This window comes from Elephas maximus, chromosome 27, assembly GCF_024166365.1.
Source record: "Elephas maximus indicus isolate mEleMax1 chromosome 27, mEleMax1 primary haplotype, whole genome shotgun sequence".
Classification (NCBI taxonomy): domain Eukaryota; kingdom Metazoa; phylum Chordata; class Mammalia; order Proboscidea; family Elephantidae; genus Elephas; species Elephas maximus.
The window spans coordinates 25852072-25875516 of NC_064845.1; the positions used below are offsets into that span (position 1 = coordinate 25852072).

General features: G+C 41.6%; 1 long non-coding RNA gene across 1 annotated transcript in view; it reads left to right on the forward strand.

Annotated features, from left to right (window-relative positions):
• Positions 1-5389: 5389 nt before the first annotated feature.
• Positions 5390-23445, forward strand: part of LOC126068361 (uncharacterized) — a 515560-nt gene continuing 497504 nt past the window's right edge. Inside the window, exon 1 of the long non-coding RNA XR_007515635.1 lies at positions 5390-5565. This is a non-coding gene — a long non-coding RNA (uncharacterized LOC126068361). The remainder of the gene's footprint in view (positions 5566-23445) is intronic.

The window sequence follows — 23445 nt, forward strand, 5'->3', positions numbered from 1 at the left end:
GCATTAATAGCCTTGCTTCCTCCCTAAAGCTATAAACCAACCCATTGCTGTTAAGTCAATTCCAACTCATAGTGACCCTATAGCACAGAGTAGAGCTGCCTCATAGTGTTCCAAAGAAGTGACTGGTGGATTTGAACTGCTGACCTTTTAATTAGCAGCTTATCTCTTAACTACTTTGCCACCAGGGTTCCACTCCCTAGAGTGGGGGTGGGGGGGCAGTTAATCTTACTTGATCTGTGGATCCCTTGGGCAGTCTAGTGGAATCCATGGGCCCCTCTTCAAAATAAAAATTTTAAATATGTAAAACATAATGTGTAATATTATATTAAAATACAGCTTTCAAAATATTTAAAGTATTATGGTAGTAAATGTGTTTGAAGTATCAAGATCTAGTAACAGATTGATGATTGCAAGAAGTTTGAAATAATGATGCATGTAAGCAATACTTCCGGCTATCTCCAATAACTGTAACCTTGTATAAGAGTATCTGTGATTTCTGTTGGTGACAGTTACAATTACTGCTTACACTCCTGTGGTGTGTTACCTACATTTATTACGGAAGGTAATGCTAAATTTCAGTTAGAGGTTAGTACAAATGTGATTTTTCTCTTCCGAGTTGACAAACCTCTTGAATTCTACCCACAGATTCCCTAGATTAAGAACCCCTTAAGCAGCCCTGGTGGCGTAATGGCTAAACTCTTGGCTGCTGACTGAGGTTCAGTTCGATCTACCAGCAGCTCCGTGGGAGAGAAGACCTGGAAATCTGCTCCCTTAAAGACTGCAGCCTTGGAAGCCCTATGGGGCAGCTCTACTCTGTCCTGTAGGGTTGTTATGAATCATAATCGACTCAAATGCACACAACAACAGGAGAAACCCTTGTTTAGTATCATTTACTGATGGCATAAACTGGATTTAAAAATATACATCCAAGGTTATTAATAAACATTTCCCTAGCTTCAAAAGACTTATAACAATTAAAAATGATTCTTATGAAAAATTATTCTTATGGGCATTGACATTAAAAATATTTTAATGGCTCTTCACAATAGCTGAGTTGAGTTACGAAGAGATCTTCATCCTTCCAGCCATTCTTCTATTTATGTATTAAGAATTTTCTGAGTCGGAATCGACTCTACGGCAATGGGTTTGGTTTGGTTTTTTTTAAGGCAGCAATTAGGGACAAAATCTGCCACAGTAATTATAACAACTTTAGCTGGTGGCAGACAGCTAGCTGTTCCCCAAAGATTTGTCCTCTCCTTCCGTAGAGTAGAGTTGTCACTGGGAAGTTGCTGCCAAGCCAGGACTGTATGTCCTACCCCTGCATTTAGGTGGAGGTGATAAGATGAGCTCTCAGGAGTGGAATGTGAGCGTAAGTGATGGATGCCTCTTCCAGGCCAAGGCCTTGAAGAAGCAGACATGCCTTCCTCACCCTCTTTTCTTCTGTCTGCCAGTCGAATATTGAAGAAGTCAGCTTGGGTCCTGGAATGACTCACGGAACAAAGTGCCCCACAGTCCCCTTTCACAATTTTCAAGACCCATTTTGGACATGCAGAATTGAGTGATAAACTTCTATTGTGCTAAACTCTTGAGATTTGGGGGTTTGTCTGTTACAGCAGCCACCTTTTTCTTAACTAATAGGAGAGACGACAGTTAGGGATTTTGCATGGCGGACCCTGTTTCCCTACCCATCATGGATGGTATGGCGGGTATTGCAAACTGGCTCAATCAGCCCCATTCCAACCCCTTTGTAGTGGGAAAGCCAAATGGAGGAAAGTCAAAGATATTTCCTCATTTCCCACTCACCCATTTATACCTCTGGTTTCACATGATACACAGGTTGTTTCAAGGGTGTGCTTGTTTGTGATTTAAGAGGCAGAAATGAACATAATGAGGTGGAGGTCATGCTCCTATTTCTACTGTTTCTTCTATCAACCATGTTTGTGAGGCTACAGATAATAGAAAAATCCACTTTCAAGGGTTTAAACAAATAGGAACTTCTTTTTCACCTAACAAGAAGTTTGGAGGTAGGCGGATACTGGTGTTGGTTTACATGTTCAACAGTGTCAGGGTTCAGCATCTGTCCAATTCTTTTGGATGTTCCCTCATGGTTGCAAGGCCATTGCAACAGCTCCAGGCATCACAACTATATTTCAGGCAGAAAAAAAAAAAAAGAAAAGAAAAGAAATACAAAAGGGGGACAGCAATGCCAACTGCTTCTTTTTATCAGGAAGGCAAAAGCTTTCCCAGAAGCCTTCACAACAACTTACCTGTAGGTCTCGCTGTCCAAAACTGGGCACCTTGCCACCTGAACAAAATTAGGGCTCCATTGGCATGCAAGAGGGAAGGATTTAAAAAAAAAAACAAAAAACTATAGGGTACCCTAAAACTTAGAAGTCATGGTCTCTGCTCTCAAGGACCTGATAATGGCTTTGTAGAAACAAAACATATACATACACAGTTGAATAATAATACCAGAGACAAGACAAGCTATAAGACAGCAATGTAAGTTACACAGCAGACTTTTTAGAAGAGATGGGAACTGTAGGGGTCTAATGTAGCCCACCCTCATTTTCAGGAGGACTGGTTTGAAAGACCATGCATCTCAGCTGAACTCTGTGGGTAGCCTTTTGCTCTCCATGGTGCCGTGCTATCATCACCTGCCAGAGTAAACCAGTGTTCTGAGCGAGTGTCCAGATGAAGTGTCCTTTACAGGGTAGATGGGCAGGAAGTGGTGAACATGACCTGGCCCTGGGCAGATGAGAAGGTACTACGGGGAACAAGGAAAGGGTCCTGAACACAACTCCAGAAGTTAATTTTGTGAGTAGAGTGTTTCCCTGGATGCCAGAAACAATAAGGATGGCTACCTGCCTGTAATTAACTCGAGTCTCCTTAGTCACCCAGACATAATACAAGCTCTAAATTTGCCTCCAGAGAGTAAGGGGCCATCACCCTGGAGTTACTGGCACTTGCCTTTTGACACGAGATTTATTGACATGAATGATCCCAGTCCCCTATGGAGTTGCCTTGACCACGGAGATAATAATTGACCTTCTATGGCAGCAGTGTTCCTGAGGAATGAGTATTAAGTATTTGGAATGAGTATTTTCTGGTTTTTATTTGAATTTGGTGGCTCTTGTGACATTTGTCCCTGGATCATTGGTCATTCAAGCTCAGCTTTAATTTTCTCATTAACAGGGTTCAACAACCTACTGGCATGCTGCTTTGGACAAGGATAAAAATCTACAGAAGCACCTCTCCCATATCCCTAAGTCCTTACCACTTCATTGTGTCTCAGGTCTACTTCCAACTGCCAGTCTCGAACCTCTCTGCCTGAGGGCTCTCTTGGGAACTGTGGAAAGCCACTCTCTGTCTGCCCACACGGCAGGCCAGAGTGCCCGAGACTCATACCACCCTCCCTTCAGTGTAGCTGTCAACCAAGGACTGATGGGATTTGATAAATATACGTATCTCAGCTCCTCCACCTGTGGTAGGATAACCCTGCTGACGAGTGTGTTATCCCACATGTGTGAGCATGTGAGGCAGGAGCCCATGGCTTGTTGCCTACCAGACCTTTGGCACTTTATCTCTTGTAGAATCTCTCTGGGCAGCTCCCTGGGCTGGACTCCTCTTTCCACCATTAATGAAACCTGGAGATAGCAATGCTTCTTCCCCTTTGTGTTCCTGGGGTTGCCAGGGCTTTTTCTTTTCTAGAGTTAATTGATAACATTAACATTCCTTGCTTGTTGTGCGAGCCTGCTTAGGAGAACCAGTGCAAGGCAGATAGGAGAGAAGAACTCAACGGGTTACCTAAGCTCCTGAATTTTTCCTAGTACATCCTTGTTGGAAAAAAGAAACCAGTTCCTAAAATTTAGTACCATTCTTTGGCCAACTTTAACCTCAAGAGATTATAAATTCACTTAAAAAAAAATTTTTTTAGAACTTTTCATTAACACAGGAAGCTCCCCCTTTTTTCATAGACAGTCTTTTAGTAAAACCCAGTGTGTGCAGAAGAGAGAAGCTGGCTGTCTAGGCTTGAGCAATACTGATGGTTAGTCAACTCAGAGAGTCAGAGACAGAACATCCCTTGAACATTAGGGAGTCAAGAAGAGATCCCTAAACACTTGTAAAAGTCATGGAAAAAAGGAGGTTTGAAAAAAGAAAGAAAAAGAAACATGTATTAAACATCTACTCTGAGCTGGGCACTTAGCTTTTTTTTTTTTAATTCAATTTTGCCAGTGTCTGTCCTCTTCCCCATCTCCTAGAGAAAAGATTGCATACCTCTAGGGGGAGTGCCTTTTTTTTTTTTTTTTTTTTGGAGTGCCTTAGTTATCTAATGCTGCTCTATCAGAAATACCACAAGTGGATGGCTTTAAGAGAAATTTATTTTCTCAGTCTAGTAGGCTAGAATCAGGGCGTCAGCTCCAGGAGAAGGCTTTCTGTTTCTGTCACCTCTGAAGAAAGGTCCTTGTCATCAATTTTCTTTTGGACTAGGAGCTTCTCCTCGTAGGAATCCCAGGTTCAAAAGACAAGCTCTGCTCCTGGCACTGCTTTCTTGGTGGTATGAGGCCCCCCGTCTCTCTGCTGGCTTCTTTTTTTAAAAAAAAACTCAAGAGAGAATGGCTCAAGATATAATCCAACCTTGTAGATTGAGTTCTGCCTCATTAACATAACTGCTGCCTATCCCACCTCATTAACATCATAGAGGAAGGGTTTATAACACATAGGAAAATCACATCAGATGACAAAATGGTGGACAACCAAATGATACCGGGAATCATGGCTTAGCCAAATTGATTCATTATTTTGGGGGGACACAATTCAATCCATGACAGGAAGCCATTCCTGTCTTCATGCGGAGCATGGAAAGCGCCATCCTGGGGATTTCCCCTTCTTTTCTGGAAATTTTGCAGACCATCTCCCATTCACCCATGATGAGCCACTGCTCCTTGCTTCTGTATTCTTAGATGCTTGGGAACCTATTTGTCTTTGACTTCCAGCTTCTGTAAAGGGGCTCTCGCCCCCCACCCCCTTTAATGACCCGTTTTGGGCATAGCTATTTGGCTTGAGGAAACCCTGGTGGTATAGTGGTTAAGTGCTACGGCTGCTAACTAAAAGGTCAGCTGTTCAAATGTACCAGATGCTCCTTGGAAACTCTATGGTGCGGTTCTACTCTGTCCTATAGGGTCGCTATGAGTCAGAATCGACTCGACGGCAGTGGGTTTGGTTTTTTTTTAATTTGGCTTGACTAGCCTCTTTTTCAGCTGCAAGCCTGGCCTCATGCCCAATGATAAACACCCACCCTTCCTGTTTCCATTTCAAATATTGAGTCGCTCACAGTTCCGTGGGTCTGCTACAAATAAACTGGGCTAGGCATTCTGTGCCAGGCTTTAGGCTGCAGACTGAGTTCAAGTCTGCTCCACATGTTTTGTCCTGGAGCCCAGGCCAAAGGTTCCGCAGCTACCTGGAGTATGTTCTTCTCAGGGTGGATCACCAGAGCACAAGGGAGCAACCCAGCCACACAAGCACATTTCCGTTCACATCACCAGTTGAGCCTAAAGTTGAGAGGTGGGTATATTTCATTCTCCTGAAGCCTTGCTAGATTGTGAATAATTTTATTACAAGAGGATGACAAATACGGACTAATGATTCAGTGCATCAGGTAACCTATGGTAATGTTGACATGTGTCTTTTTAGATAAAACTTTGTTCCCATTTAGGCTTTTTCAAGTAGCCAAAATAAGTGTCTATGACACTGGGAACAGAGGAAGTGGCGAGAAGGAAGAAGCAGGGAGTTAGCGTGGCACGTTTGCACTCTCAGGATACTAAATATCTACAACTCCCCGTTGGTGTGTTCCTGTATGTGTTTATTCCTATGAGAAAGAAATGCAAAGAAGGACATGAAAGTTGTAAAACTGCTTTAAAGTTCATTCATTAACTTCTAAAAAGAAAGCCCTTCAAATTCTGAAAGAGAGAGAAATGCTTAAAGGCATATTAAAGGTAGTACTTGGTGTACAAAAAATTCTTTTTAACTTTGACTAAGCAATGTTTTTAAGGGAAACAATAGAAACCACGAGCTAAGATGTTGCAAAACTGTCAATTAGAAAATTCACTTACAATTGATAAGTCATTTGACTAACTCACAGGGTGGCGGAGGAGGGAGGGAAGAGATTGGTAGTTGTACCAGTATTCTTTGGCAAATTCTGGCTTATCCTTTGGTAGCCGCCAGTTGACAAAATTGACTGTATTCAAAAACTTATGACTAGACCTATTATTGGAAAAAAGAAAAGAAAATTGGAGAGAGTCAGACAGAGACAGCTGAAAAAAGATGTTCTTGGTTTTTCCATAGTAACTACATGTGGCTGAGTGCGCTGGGACACTTCTCTCCTGGGACCATTCCCGCTGCAAGTCCTGGACACTACTTCTGTTTGCAACATGCAGCTCACATGAGCAGCAGCACATTTTCTGGGCCCTCAGCCACACAGCCCTCATCTGTTGTCTCAGGCCAACATAAACTGCACACACATTAGAACAGGGTCTTACCCATAAATACTCAGTGATTTTCTTCTTCAAAGCACTGTGCAAGGAATCCTTGGTCTTTGCTGAGTACGCATGTCCAATCTTATTTTATGGCGTAGTTTTGCTTACTAATGTTGTAGTCGTTAGTTGCTATAGAGTCAATTCCAACTTATGGGGACCCCATATGCAACAGAACAATGTCGCCTTGTCCTCTGCCATCTGCACAATTGCTGGTGTGCTCAAGTCCATTGTTGTGGTCACTGTGTGTTTTGAGTGCCTTCCAACCTAGGGGGCTCATCTTCCAGCACTGTACTGGGCGATACGCTGTTGTGATCCATAGGGTTTTCATTGTCTAATGTTTTCATCAAAGTTTGGAAGTCTTCAGTGGTTTTCTTTAAATATTCTTTCTGTCCCCTTTTCTCTCTCCTCTGTGACTCCCATGATGTGTATGTTGGTCCCATGAAGTCTCTGAGACCCTGGTCATTTTCTTCTTTTTTTTTTTTTTCTGTTCCTCAAATCAGATAATCTTAATAGTCTTATCTTCAGGTTTGCTGATTCTTTTTTCTACCAATTCACAACTGCTGTGGAGCCCCTAAAGTGACTATTTCCTTTTAATAATTGTACTTTAAAAGTCTAGAATTTCTTCCTTTTTTTTTTTAAAGTACAACTGCTTTCACATTATTGATATTCTTTATTTGGTGAGACATTAATTTCACATTTTCCTTAATTTTTTAGACATGATTTCCTTTGTAATAGCTGGTTTAAATTTTTGCCTAGTATATTCAACATATGGGTGCCTCAGAAACAGTTTTTCTTGACTGCTTCTTTTCCTGTGTATGAGCTATACTTCTCTATTTCTTTGCATGTCTCATAATTTTTTTTTAAAGACCAGATTTTCTAGTTAATATAACGTGGAAAATCGAAAATCATATTCCCACCTCTGTAGGATTTGTTGTTGTTGCTGTTTGTTTAGTGTCTTTCTTGGATTACTTCTGTAAAGCCTGTATCCTTAGTTGTGTGCAGCCACTGAAGTCTCTGCTTGGTTTGCTTACCCATAAACCCATTGCTGTTGACTTGATTCCGACTCATAGTGACCCTGTAGGACAGAGTAGAACTGCTCGATAGGGTTTCCAAGGAGCAGCTGGTGGATTTGAACTCCTGACTTCTTGTTAATGGCTTGAGCTCTTAACCACTGTGCCATCAGGGTCCCTTAGTGTCAGCAAATGATGGGACAGAGATTTCCTTATATGCCTTGAATCAACACGTCTCCCAGCTTTTTCTAAGGGGCTCAGTGTGTGTTAGGCACAGCATCAATGCCCTGGCAGACATTTTACAACTTTACCTAGCCTTTCTTTCCTTCTTGTGCAGAGCCTCAAGGTCACCCAGAGGTGAGAAAATAGGGTCTTCTCAGGTCTTCCCTGGGCATATGCACAGCCCTGCATATGCGTGAGACCTAGAATCTCAGCAACATGTCAGGACTTTACAAAGCCCCCATGGACATCTCACTCCTCAACTTTTTTTTCTTAATGAATGTTTTTGGCCTGCCTTTTGTTGACCCCTCCTATAGGGTCGCTATGAGTCAGAATCGACTTGATGGCACTGTGTTTGGTTTTTGGTACCAGTATTTCTACTTCAGGCAGCTGTGATGTTAGACAGTTGCTACTAATTGTTTCTGACAAATGTCCTAGGGATAGTGCTGGTCTTACAGAGTGAGTATGAGTCTGGAAAGATGAACTCTGAGAATGGAGTTTTTTCAGTGAGCTGCCAGACTGGTCAAATAGTGACAATTCTCTGGGGATAGGACTTTGGGGGAGCTTCAAACCTTTTCTGCTCCCTCTAGTGGCTACTAAGCTGCTGGTTTTCATAGCTACCATGGTTGTGAGGCTGTTGGTTTTCAAGGTAACCATGAGCTGAAATGAGTCGGAATCGACTCGACAGCACTGGGTTTTTGGTTTTTATGAGCTGAAAAGAGTGATATGAGAATAGGTCAAGTTAAAATGCCACAAAGCTGGTGGTTCTTACAATGATTCAGTATTTTTCTTAAATAAATGTCCCTAGGATTGTGCAAGATATCTCCAAATCCGTATTACCATGTTGTCAATGTTCCATGTAATACACAAGACATGTTGACACAGGGTATACGTGATGTCGAAAATACTTAGGTATTCACACTTAGTTGTTTAAATAAGTCAAATTCAATCAAACAGTAATTCCTTGTGTAGCTCCTAAGATGAGCCAAGCATTGCACCTGGGAGAATAACAAAGGTGAGTGAAACTGTATTACTTAAGATTCTCACTGTAGAAGCAGACAGAAACTCAGCTTAATCTTGTGTAGGTGAAAGGGAGACTTGTTGGGATGGTCCAACAGTGCACTGCACAGATAAAAAGTAAAGATTGCATGGGAATGAGAATGTCTCAGCCAACACCAACATGGATAGAAGACAGTACCCAGAGAAGAATTCTTCTCCACGCTTATATCAACCCTCATGCCTTGGCACCTATGGAACCCAGAGAAAACCCTGGGGAATGGGGAGATTAGAGTTCTTGAAAGTTATAAAAAAGTAAACTAAAGAAGTAGGTTCTTGCAGGATTGAACTTGTAGACTGAGATTTGTTCCTACCTCCCTTAAATGTTTACAAAATTGGTGTTACACTACACATTCTGTTTTATTCATGAAAAAAAAAAAAAGGTTGTAGGCATTTTTCAATGTCCTTAATCTGATTTTTATGGTACATTTCATCAACTAGATGTGCTATAATTTATTCTGCCTCCTTATGTGGGACATGTAGTTTCCAATTTTTTATTATTATAAATGATGCTGTGATAAATAATTTTCACATTAAACCCTGTCTGTCAGGCTTTCGTGGCACTGTCATTTCTCCTACATTATAGTATCTTTCTTCTTCTCACTTTACCTTTAACCCAATTGAGCATTCAGTTAAATTTATCATTTTGTATTGCATTATATGCATTTTTAATGAGGTGCTCCTTAAATCCTTTCTGGAACAAGATAAAACACAAATAAATAAATAAATGCAGAATGTCCATATTTGTAAAACAAAAATCAGGATGCTTAGTGTGACGAATATGAGTTCACAGGGATGAAATTGTCCAGATAGTCTAATGGATCTACGAGTTACAGAAACTTAGTCATATAATGCTTAAACATTCAATGCTCCCTATCTGTAATACAAGGATTTTTTTTAAATAATAATAATAATACCTTCTTTATAGAATTGTTGGGAAGACTAAATGAAATAATTATGTGTACCAGTTAATACAGTGTTTGTCTCCTTGTAAGTGATCTGTAAGTGTTATTAGTAGTATCATTGATGACCATTCAAAGATAACCAGTGGCAAACAGGAAGTAATGCGACCACCTACTTAAGTGACCAGATGACCCTGCTGGCCACCACAACATTTTCTGGAGAAGCCAGCTCTTAATTTTAACCCTTCTTCAGGACTTTCACAAATTATACGTATTTTGGTTTGAGGTAACAAAAACTCAGGTCAAACTATCACAAGAAGAAAGGAAATTGTAAAGTTGTATGGAAATATCTCCTGGAATCTAGTGGCAGCAATGATTTGGGCCTCAGGATCCCAGTGAGACCATGGACTTGAAAGCCTTCATGATTTCTCATCGTGGTTTGCCTCTCCTTCTTTCTGGGGTCTTTTATCTTTTCTCTCTTGTAATGACTGGTTTCTTCTCCTACTTAGTCTACTCAGAGGAACATGGCCACCATTGGACCATGATTTTACATACAGCAGGTTTAACAGCCTGGAGGGAAACCCAACTCTGGGACCAAAGTCAAAGCCCAAAGCCCAAATTCCTAGGGGATCAGATTGATGACCACCCTCTGTCACTTTGTGGTACTGCGGTGGCTTCCGTGTTGCTGTGACGCAGGAAGCTTTGCCACCAGTGATTCAAATGCCGGGAGAGTCACCGGTGGACATGTTTCAACAGAGCTTCCAGATTAAGACAGACTAGGAAGAAAGGCCTGGTGATTACTCCTAAAAATTATCCAATGAAAACCTTATGGATCATAACAGAGTATTGTCCAACTCGCTTGCTTTGGATGCTGCTGTGCCACCTGGGCTCCGGACACATCATCAGAAGGGATCAATTGCTGGAGGAGGACGTCATGTTTTGTGCAGTAGGGGGCCAGCAAGGGCGAGGGAGACCCTCAAGTGAGATGGATGGGCAAAATAGCTGCAATGACAGACTTGAACATGGTGATGATTGTGAGGCTGACACAGTACCAGGCAACGTTTTGTTCTGTTGTACATAAAGTCGTCATGAGTCAGAGTCAACTTGACAACAGTTATCTGTCTGTCTGTCTGTCTATCTATGATTGATTAGCCTACACTGGGATGGGTACTTATCCCTGAATCAATCACTTGTAGCTAAAGGAGCAGAATAATGTTGCATAAACTGCCTGCTGCCATGATAACCATGTGGCTTGGTTCTCAGAAAATGGAAAGGCAAAATCCAGAAAAGTAAGGACTAAAGTCAGATAAAGTAATAGGTAATAGATGTTCATTACAGTCCCTCCTCCCTGCCATCTTCCTATGGTCGCTGAGAAAGCAGTTTATGCAGGAGCCCAAACACTCATCCGGGGAGTGGGAATTGATTACTAGGCTTGGTCATTCTTTCCCTTAGCTTGTAGGCATACCTTCCTCTGAGTTCCCTCTGTTTTTCTCTACCTGTGCCCACTCTCCAGCCTGTAGGCAAAGGAAGGCTTGCCGAGTGCTCCAAGTGAAAGGTGCTGTCGCATTTTACAAAGCCCTTAGGACCATCACTTGGAACGCTTTGGTCCTTTGTGTCCTGAGACCAAGCACCTTGGTGCTCGGTGGAGGTGTCTTGAAGAGGTGTTAAGCACCAGCTGACAGAGATGGTGAGGTGGTGTGTTTTAGAGCCTGAGCTGCTATCAGGGAACGTGCAGATTTTGTTATTTCCGTATTAGCAGCTTCCTCTCTGTGGACTTTGTCACATGAATTTCAGAACGATGGAGTGTTTTCCTGATTGACACCTTAGAATCGCTCTTTGTGGCACAGTCACAAATATTCCCAGATCTTGCTGGCTGCTGCGAAGTCTGAGCTGCTGGAGACAATCTCTGAGTGTCACCTGACACCGTGTGTGAGGTCGGGGCTGGCTGAGCTGCTTGTCTGGACACAAAGCCAGAGCATTATGTGCCCTGCAGGAGGCCCATCGCCCTGGAGCCTGCCCAGGAGGGAGACTGACACATGTGGGTCATTCCACGGAGCCTTTTCCCCTTCACAGAGCAGAGCAGTCCTTACACTTCTGGAAGAAAATGACAGGGAACGTGCTCAGAAAAAGGAGGGACAACATTACCACTGCTTTCTGGACAGCCCTTTCTTTGTGGACTTGGACCAGTCATTCTTTTACCCACCTTATCTAATCCACTTCTATTTTGTGTTCTTTAATAAAGGAAAGAAAGGCAACTGTTATTTCGTGAATTCCTTCTGTGTGCTACAAGCAGCGGTGTGTGTGCCGGAGATGGTTTGTACAGGCTCACGAGAGTCAGCTGTTTGTTTTCCAGGAATTTTGCAAGAAACTGTTAAACATGGCCTTAATTGAAAATTAAAATATGCTAACTTATAATTAAAAATTAAACTTATTAAAGCAAAAGAAATAAATACTCAAAGCTCATCACTTTTTAATTATTTGACTACATTTTACTGTTAGGCTGTAAAAAAAAAAAGTTGCAGTTATTTATGTCTGTGGTATCTGTCTGTCGGGAATAGTGTATAATTGCTTCCTACTGTGCAACTCTGTCATAGCGCTGCCTTGCAATTGGCTATGGTGGCAGTATTTAAGTGGTACAAACAGTTTGCGATCACCTACTAACCTAAAGGTTTGGTGGTTCAAACCCACCCAGCAGAGGCACAGAAGAAAGGCCTGGCAACCTGCTTCCATAAAGATTACAGCCCAGAAAGTCCTGTGGAGCAGCTGCACTCTGTGACACACGGAGTCGCCATGAGCCAGAACTGACTCGATGGCAACAGGGTTTTTTAGGCAGTATTTACACCACGGAAATCAACAAACCCTGCAAATCATGGTTTGATTTCTGGTTTTACTGATTGCCCAGGCTTAGAAAGTGATGGAAAAATGTTAATAATATGGATTAACCTTAAAGTGTGTCATGCCTGTAGCCGTTACATTATGAACAGCACAAAAAATTACGGATCTATTTTTCCAGTGTTCAAAATTATTGCTGGATTCACCAAAGAAGGTGCTCATGTCGTTGACCAAGGAGTGAAGTTCTCACATACATTTTTGTTGTTTCACTTTTGTTTTACTCATTAAACAAAAATGTCAGCCAGCATATCCATGTTACGATGATGTTGTTGTTGGCGTCAAAATGTCATAGAGTCAATTTTGACTCATAGTGACCCCATGTGACGGGGTAGAACTGCCCTATAGGATTTTCTAGGCTGTAGACTTTACAGGGAAACCCTGGTGGTATAGTTGCTTAGCTATGGATGCTAAACAAGTGGCTGGCAGATCAAATCCGCCAAGTGCTCCTTGGAAACTCTATGGGACAGTTCTTCTCTGTCCTATAGGGTTGCTGAGTTGGAATCGACTCGGTGGCAATGGTTTTTTTTTTAACTTAACAGGAGCAAATTGCCAGGTCTTTTCCCATGGAGCTTCTGGGTGGGTTCAAACCACCAGCCTTTCAGTTAGCAGGCAAGCACTTAACCGTTGCCCCACCAAGGCTCCTATCAATGTCATAGCTACACTTATTTGTCAATTGCAAACCTAGTTTGGCTATAGACACAGTGGCAAAAATCAGTGAAAGCATTTCATGAGTAATTAATAAATTATGAGTGTCATATATTTTATTGGTAGTAAGTTGTGTGCTACATATCCTTTCTATCGATAAAATTTATAATAGTTGTAATTTATAACACATATACGCACACAATTTTTGGAGAGGCAATTGCTATTCTTAGCTATTAGTAGCTCTGCCATGAGTATATTTCCCTGTTTATCTCACTCTCCAAGACCCACTTCAGAGAAAAATTGATTCCTTCTTTGGGGTCCTCTAGATTTGTCACAGCCTTTTCTCAAGTGCATTAGGGTCTATGCAGGTCCTGTGCAGAAAACAGAGATTTCTTAGAACAAACACAGTTGAAGGACAGGGACCTTGAAGTTTTCGGCTCTGAAATTCTAGATCTGAGCTAAGTGTTTGGTACATAAACCCGTTGCCATTGAGTTGATTCTGACTCATAGCGACCCTCTAGCACAGAGTAGAACTGCCCCCACAGGGTTTCTGAGGAGTGGCTGGTAGATTTGAACTGCCGACCTTTTGGTTAGGAGACGAACACTTAACAACTGAGCCACCAGGGCTCCTTAAGAGGTACCCAAAAAGTGTTGGTTGAAAAAAATAGCCAGAGCCTTGGGGGCTGAGATACAGATAAAAAGAAAAGGAGGAGATCACGTATATAGAAAAGGGACAATCAAGAATACTATAGACCACCTTTCTTTTCTTTATTTAATACACTTCATTTTTGAGAGTTTATAGAAAAATTGTGCAGAAAGTACAGAGATCCTGTACACTCTCTTCCCCCCCGACAGTTTCTTCAATTATTAACATCTTGCATTAGTATGTTACATGCGTTATAATTGATGAATATTGATACATTGCTGTTAATTAAATTCTATAGCTTACATTAGTGTTGTTCAGTCCTGTGGGTTTTGACAAATGTATAATGTCATGTATCCACCATTACAGTATCATACAGAATGGTCTAACTGCCCTAAAAATGCAAAATGCCCTGCGTTCCACGTATTCAGCACCCCCGCCCCATCCCGTCAACCACTGATCTCTTCACCATCTCTGTAGTTTTGCCTTTTCCAGAATGTCATATAGTCGCAATCATACGGTATGTGGAATTTTCAGACTGGTTTCTTTCACTTAGCCATATGAATTTAAGGTTCCCCCATATTTTTCCTCAGCTTGTTAGCACGTTTCTTTTTATCCCTGAATGATATTCCATTGTATAGGTATACTGCAGTTTATTCATCCATTCATCCATTGAAAGACCGCTGCTTCGAACTTCTGGCAATAATGAACAAAGCTGCTATAAACATTTGTGTGCAGGTTTTTGTGGGCACATAAGTTTTTAACAGTTTTCAGAAAATACAAAGGAGCGCGATTGTTGGTCCCTGGTCTCAGTAATGGTTTGAACTCAACTGCTAACCTAGATGTTGGTGGTTTGAACTCCCCCAGCAGTACCGTAGAAGAAAAGGCCTGGCGATCTGCTTCCATAAAGATTACAGGCGAGAAAACCCTATGGAGCAGTTCTACTCTGTAGCACGTGGGGTTGCCATTAGGTGGTACTAACAACAATGATAACAACAGCAACAACACGTTAAGGCTGTTTGGCTTTGTAAAAAACTGCCAAACTGTCATCCAACGTGGCTGTACCATTTTGCTTCCCCATTAGCAATAAAGGAGAACTCCTGTTGCCCTGTATCCTCCCCAGCATTTGGTGTTGCCAGTGTTTTAGCTTTTAGCCATTCTAATTTTTTTGTTTAATAGACGTGTAGTGGTGTCCTGCAACCTTGGTATCGTCACTTATCAGTGCTAAGATTTTGTTGATGTTTTGGGATTTTCTATGTAGACAATCATGTCATCTGTGAACAAAGACAGTTTTATTCTTTCCTTTATTCTCACAGTTTTATTCTTTCCTTCCTAATCTGCATACCCTTTATTTCCTTTCCTTGTCTTTCTGTGTTAGGTAGGACTTCCCGTGTGATGTTGAATAGCAGTGGGGAGCAGGAACATCTTTGCCTTGTTTCTGATCTCAGGGGAACATCATCTAGCTTCTCACCATTAAGTGTGACGTCAGCTGTAGGTATTTGTAGGTGTTCTTTATTAGGTGGAGGAAGAGTCTTCTCTATTCCTAGTTTGCTGAGGGTTTTTTTTTTTTTAATCATAAATGGGTGTTGAATTTAGACCACTTTTAAAATATAAATCTCCTTAGGATTCCTAGAGGCGACAACCTGTATAAAATACAGCCCAGCTTTGGTTGACAAAAGCCTAATGAATAAGAACCCCTGATGAAGTGGAATTGTTTGGAGGTGACCATGTCTGTAGAAGAATGAGACAAGTCACAAGGTAACCAGCATAATTCAGCTCAATGCCAAATCCATTCTGATGGTTTCCTTTGTAACACTCATTGAACGTTTTCTCGAAAGTGGCAGGCACTGGGTTTTCCATGCATTGTGTGTGTAAGGGAAGTCCCAATGGAACATTAAAAGCCCAGGAGGACTTACCCTTATCCCAGCCTGTATGTCCTGCTGCATATCCTGGCTGCAAGCTCCTCTCCAACCCTCTTGGTGGGACCTGGATGCTAGCTCTCCTAGTCAAGAGGTATTTCCAGTCTTTAAAACCCAGCCATTATTGACAGGCTGCCTAAGTTTCCTGTTCAAGGAGTGTACAGTGATCTATTTTCCCCAAATACATATCCAACCAGGATCAGATTTTCGCGGGGCTGGCCAGCCACTCCTCTCAGATGAGCAGTTCCCAACAAACTTGGAAAGAAACACAAAGACCTCCCTCCCTCTTCCACTCCCTCCACCGCAGTTAGTCATAACCCCAGGAGAGGTCAGCCGGAACCTGTCCAGTCTCCAGCACAGCCCGGTGCAGGGTAGGTGTGTCAAAGGGAACAGAACCATCATTTACACCCCCCCCCATCCTTTCCGCCATGTATTACATGCCATTCACTCAACAGAGGCCCACAATAGGCAAATTAAAATGTCAGGGTGTGGGTCATCATTTCTCCCCTGGATTATTGCAGCAGACTCCCTGCTTCTGTCCTTGCCCCTTACAAATCTGTTCTCAACTCCGAGACCAGAGGGGTCTTGTTACATGGCACATTAGAACATGCCACTCCTCTGCTCAGAACCATGCAATGACCCCACTTCAATCAGAGGTAAAGCCAAAGCCTTACAATGGCTAAAGGCTCTGCATGATCGACCCCGTAGTACCCCAATCCCTCATGTAGCTGACTTTTTTTTGTTTTCATGTCAGTGGTTTTGGTTGAGGTATGTTTTGTAGACTACAGTTACCTAGGATTGCTCATTACCTGGAGGCTTCATATAATGGTTGATATTTTTGTGTATGTAATCTTTTTGAAAAATATTTTATTTTATTTTAATTTTATTTGCTGTTGTTGAGAATATACACAGCAAAAACAAACCAATTCAAGTTTCTACATGTACAATTCAGTGTCATTGATTACGTTCTTCAAGTTGTGCAGCCATTCTCACCCTCCTTTACTGAGTCGTTCCTCCTGCATTAACATCAGCTCGCTGGTTTCTAATATTCCTATCTAATCTTTTGAGTTGCTATTATCAGTTTGATCCCATGTAGATCCTCCATCTTAGAAGAGCATAATGCCCAAGGCAGACATTCTTTACTAGTTAAGCTAAATTACTGTTAGGTTTTAAGAAGATGTCAGGGGATATTTTTGGTTTAAGGTTTAAAGATTATCTTAGAGCAATAGATTTGGGGGTTCATCCAGCCTCCATGGATCCAGAAAGTCTGGATTCCATAAGAATTTGAAATTATGTTCTGCATTTTTTCCCTTTTGATCAGGATTCTTCTATAGAATCTTTGATCAAAATGTTCAGTAAAGGTCACGTAGCTGATTTCTTACTAGTCTCTCCCTTACTCACTGTGTCCCCGCCACAATCATCTTCTTGCTGTTCCTGAAACTCAGCAGGCATACTCCCGCCTCAGGACTTTGCCCTTATTGTTCCCTCTCTCTGGGACTCTTCCCTCAGATAGCCTCACGGCTCACTCTCTCATCTCCTTCAAGTCTTTGTGCAAGTGTCACATTCTCAATAACATGTATAAAAAAAATGGTACTAGTTAAAACTGCAGTCTGCTTTCTTGCCCTGTATTATTGTCCCTCCTGACCCTGTTCCAATTTTACCATAGAATTTACCACTTTCTATCATCCCATATCATTTTATTATGTTTATTATCTCTTTTCAGTAGAATATAAGCTCCAAGAGGGCAGAAATTCTGTATTTTTTGTCTATTTTGTTCATCGATGTATCTCAAATGTCTAGAACGTGCATGGCACAGAGTAAAAAAACAAACCAAACCCATTGCCGTTGAGTCGATTCCGACTCATAGCAACCCTATAGGACAGGGTAGAACTGCTGCCCCATAGGGTTTCCGAGGAGCGCCTGATGGATTCGAACTGTGAAACCTTTTGGTTATCATCCATAGCTCTTAACCACTATGCCACCATGGCACAGAGTAGGAGCTCAATAAACATTTGTTCAGTGAATTACATTCCATTTTAAAGATGAAGAATCTGAGATTCAGAGAGGCTAAATGGCCTGCTCAAAATCACAAATGTTAGTGAGGCAACCTGGAATAGAAATCTGTTTCCCCCATGTCAGAACCCACACCGACCTTCTAATCCTGGCTTCTCTGTCATTGACAAGTGGATTTGTGGGAGAAAGTTCTAGGGAGTTCTCTCTAGAGAGAGCTGCTTTTGGGCTTTGCTGGCTTTACTTGTTCATCAAGATCAAGAAAGCCATTTAAAAACTCTAAAATGTGGCTTTTTTCAGTTAAGTTTTTTTTTTTTCTTTTTGGAAATTGTCCTTTTATTTGGATGATTTTATGTACATATGTTGATACTTGCAAAATAAACTTACAGCAAGGAATTTTTGTTGCTGGTGGTAGAGGAGGAGAGAGAGAGAGGTGTGGTTGAGCAGGAATATAGAAACATTAGTTTAATCATGTGAACTACTCTAATAATAAAGCTGGTAGCTCCTTTCTAACAGAGAGGCTTGGGAAACCGAATAGAAGATGGCTATTCTTTTAAGAGTCGGGATCAACTCCACGGCAGTGGGTTTGGTTTTTGGGTTGATCCTTTTAAGAGACAGTTTTGCTGAGTCATTGTCCATCTCTGAATTCCGTCTCCTACTTCTCACTCGGTCTGCTGATGATTTCATTTCTCATTTATCTGAGGGGGGTTATGAGTCATCGTTGAGATTGCAGTTTCATTAAGGCCCTCTATCTCTAAACGCTGAATTAACCCGTTTCAGTTATTTACTGATGTATAACAAACTAACCTGGAACTTAGTGGGTTGAAACAACCACCATTTATTCGCTCACAGTTCTGTAGGTCAGGAGTTCAGGCAGTGTTCAGTGGGGTGGTCTTTCGTTCCAGGTGGTGTCAGCTGGGATCACTCACTGGGCGGCGTTCACTCGGTGGCTGGCTTAGCTGGAAGGTTGGCTTTACAGACGTCTCTGAGGCCTCGGCGCTCCTCAGCATGGCCTCTCTCTTCAGGCACCTGAGCTCCCTCTCAGCATGGTGATCTTAAGGTTTAGCCTTCAAAGTTGCAGAACAGTGGTATTTCTACCATATTCTTTTGGTCAAAATAAGACACAGAGCCAGCCTATATTCAAAAAAAAAAAAAAAAAATTATTTTTTTTTTTCAAAGGAAGGAATATTTCTCATTGGGAGGAGTAGCAAAGAATTTATAACCCTATTGAATTAATTGAGTTACCAAATACAGATGATTTGTTCCCGCTTTCACCCATGCTTCATCTTACTTCTCTGATAAATAAAAGGTGTATCCAAGGAGCCTTGAGCCCATGAGCATCTAAGATATGCATCTCTGTTATTTATGAATGCTCCCACCTCAGTCAAGCACTCACTTTAGCAATTTCTCTGCATCCAACTCTGTTCCTGCTTGGAACCACTCTGTCTTGCCGTAGAAGTTGCTCCCCAAATCCCAGATCCCCATCACCACGAATCCCTACCTCACAGCCAAACCATCCCCCATATCCATTGTGTCTGCTTTTTCTGGGACCTTGTGGCCCTGGAACATCCTTCTAAATGCTATGATTATTGCAGGATACAAAGAAGGAGAAAATCTAGTTCCCACTGGCTGAAGTTCTGATTTTGACATTGAAATTAAGTTTCCCATACAAAATTGTTGGCTCTGCCAAGACAGAAATATGGGTGAGCCTAGCAGCAGTTAATTTTAAGATGGAAATGGTACATCTGCGACTGAGCCCAGGCAGGACCAGAGGGCACAAATAAACTACATAAGCAGGTAGCTCAGTTCCCGTGTCACCCACATGGTTGCACCAGCACCCCTCCCTCAGCTCACAGCTATGGCCATATGTGGGATTTCATAACAGCAGCTGAGAAAGAGGAAGAAGCCTTAGCCCAGTTTATATTTGAGTTGGCTCAGTGTGTGGGTTCAAACCTAAAATGGACAGCTACTACATTACAACCAAAAGTAGGGTTGGCCTTGATAGAAAGTGGAGAGGGGAAATCTTCCCAATGGGCAGAGCTACAAGTAGTGCACCTGGTCTTTCGCTTTGTGTGGAAAGAGAAGTGGTCCAATATGACAAAGTATATGTACTCCTGGGCAGTGGCCAATAACTTGGCAGACTGGCTATGGGCCTAGAAGGAAAATGACTAGAAGATTGGAGACAGGGAGTTATGGGGTAGAGGCAGGCAGATGGACCTATGGAAGGAGGCATAAAGTGTGATACAAATTTTTGTATCACATTTTTTTTTAATTTTTATTGTGCTTTAAGTGCAAGTTTAAAAATCCAGTCAGTCACTCACAAAAAAACTTATATACACCTTGCTACATACTCCCAATTACTCTCCCCCTGAAACACCCCGCTCTCTCTTTCCACTCTCTCTTTTTGTGTCCATTTCGCCAGCTTCTAACCCCCTCCACCCTCTCATCTCCCCTCCAGACAGGAGATGCCAACATAGTCTCAAGTGTCCACCTGATCCAAGAAGCTCACTCCTCACCAGCATCCCTCTCCAACCCATTGTCCACTGTAATCCATGTCTGAAGAGTTGACTTTGGGAATGGTTCCTGACATGGGCCAACAGAAGGTCTGGGGGCCATGACCACTGGGGTCCTTCTAGTCTTAGTCAGACCATTAAGTCTGGGCTCTTTATGTGAATTTGGGGTCTGCATCCCACTGCTCTCCTGCTCCCTCAGGGGTTCTCTGTTGTGTTCCCTGTCAGGGCAGTCATTGGTTGTAGCCAGGCACCATCTAGTTCTCCTGGTCTCAGGCTGAAGTAGTCTCTGGTTTATGTGGCCCTTTCTGTCTCTTGGGCTGGTAATTGCCTTGTGTCCTTGGTGTTCTTCATTCTCCTTTGCTCCAGGTGGGTTGAGACCAATGGATGCATCTTAGATGGCTGCTTGCTACCGTTTAAGACCCCAGATGCCACACTTCAAAGTGGGATGAAGAATGTTTTCTTAATAGATTTTATTATGCCAGTTGACTTACATGTCCCCTGAAACCATGGTCCCCAAAGCCCTGCCCCTGCTACACTGACCTTTGAAGCATTCAATTTATTCAGGAAGCTTCTTTGTTTTTGGTTTAGTCCAGTTGTGCTGACCTCCCCTGTATTATGTGTTGTCTTTCCCTTCACCTAAAGTAGTTCTTATCTACTATCTAATTAGTGAATACCCCTCACCTACTTTCCCTCCCTCCCCCGTCTCCTAACCACAAAATAATGTTTTCCTCTCAGTTTAAACTGTTTCTCAAGTTCTTGTAATAGTGGTCTTATAAAATATTTTTCCTTTTGCAACTGACTAATTTCACTCAGCATAATGCCTTCCAGGTTCCTCCATGTTTTGAAATATTTCACAGATTCCTCACTGTTCTTTATCAATGTGTAGTATTCCATTGTGTGAATATACCGTAATTTATTTATCCATTCTTCTGTTGATGGGCACCTTGGTTGCTTCCATTTTTTGCTGTTGTAAACAGTGCTGCAGTAAACGTGGTTTTGCATATATCTGTTTGTGTAAAGGCTCTTATTTCTATAGGATGTATTCCAAGTGGTGGGATTGCTAGATCGTATGGTAGTTCTATTTCTAGCTTTTTAAGGAAGTGCCAAATCGATTTCCAAAGTGGTTGTACCATTTTACATTCCCGCCACAGTGTATAAGTGTTTTAATCTCTCCACAGCCTCTCCAACATTTATTATTTTGTGTTTTTTGTATCAATGCCAGCTTTGTTGGAGCGAGATGAAATCTCATTGTAGTTTTGATCTGTATTTCTCTAATGGCTAATGATCGTGAACATTTCCTCATGTATCCGTTAGCTGCCGATCTTTAGTGAAGTGTCTATTCATATCTCTTGCCCATTTTTTAATTGGGTTATTTGTCTTTTTGTAGTTGAGTTTTTGCAGCATCATGTAGATTTTAGAGATCAGGTGCTGACTGGAAATGTCATAGCTAAAAACTTTTTCCCAGTCTGTAGGCAATCTTTTTACTCTTTTGGTGAAGTCTGGATGAGCATAGGTGTTTGATTTTTAGGAGCTCCCAGTTATCTAGTTTTTCTTCTGCATTCTTAATAATGTTTATGCCATGTAATAGGGCTCCTAATGTTGTCCCTATTTTTTCTTCCATGATCTTTATCATTTTAGATTTCATATTTAGGTCTTTGATCAATTTGGAGCTCATTTTAGTGCATGGAGTGAGGTATGGGTCTGGTTTCATTTTTTTTTGCAGATAGGGATCCAGTTATGCCAGCACCATTTGTTAAAAAGACTGTCTTTTCTGTTTTGGGGACTTTGTCAAATATGAACTGCTCATATGTGGATGGATTTTTGTCTGGATTCTCAATTCTGTTCCATTGGTCTATGTATCTGTAGTTGTACCAGTATCAGGCTGTTTTGACTACTGTGGCGGTATAATAGTTTCTAAAAGCAGATTGAGTAAGGCCTCCCACTTTGTTGTTCTTTTTCATTAATGCCTTATTAAGGCCCAGGGCCTCTTTCCCTTCCATATGAAGTTGGTGATTTTTTTCTCCATCTCCTTAAAGAATGTCGTTGGGATTTGGATCGGAATTGCATTAAATGTATAGATCGCTTTTGGTAGAATAGACGTTTTTATAATGTTAAGCCTTCCTGTCCATGAGCAAGGTATGTTTTTCCACTTATGTAAGTCTCTTTTGGTTTCTTGGAGAAGTGTACTGTAATTTTCTTTGTATAAGTCTTTTACATCTCTGGTAAGATTATTCCTAAGTACTTTACCTTCTTGGGGGCTACTCTAAATGGCATTGATGTGGTGTTTTCCTCTTCGATGTTCTTTTTGTTGGTGTAGAGGAATCCTACTGATTTTAGTATGTTTATCTTGTATCCCGATACTCTGCTAACTCTTCTATTAGTTTCAGTAGTTTTCTGGAGGATTCCTTGGGGATTTCTGTGTATCAGATCATGTCGTCTGCAAATAGAGATACTTTGACTTCTTCCTTGCCAATGTGGATGCCCTTTATTTCTTTATCTAGCCTAATTGCTCTGGCTAGGACCTCCAATACAATGTTGAATAAGAGCAGTGATAAAAGTCATCTTTGTGTGGTTCCCGATCTCAGTGGGAATGCTTTCAGGCTCTCTCCATTTAGGGTGATGTTGGCTTTGTATAAATGCCCTTTATTATGTTGAGGAGTTTTCCTTCTATTCCTATTTTACTGGGAGCTTTATCATGAATGGGTGTTGAACTTTGTGAAATGCCTTTTCTGCATCCATTGATAAAATCATGTGATTCTTATCTTTTATTTTATGTGATGGATTACATTAATTGTTTTTCTAATGTTGAACCTTCCCTGCATACCTGGTATGAATCCCACTTGGTCATGGTGAATTGTTTTTTTGATATGTTGTTGAATTCTATTGGCTAGAATTTTGTTGAGGGATGTTTGCATCTCAGTTCATGAGGGATATAGGTCTATAATTCTCTTCTCTTGTTGTTTCTTTACCTGGTTTTGGTATCAGGGATATGCTGGCTTCATAGAATGAGTTTGGTAGTATTTCATCCTTTTCTATGCTCTGAAATACCTTTAGTAGTAGTGGTGTTAACTCTTCTCTGAAAGTTTCATAGAACTCTGCA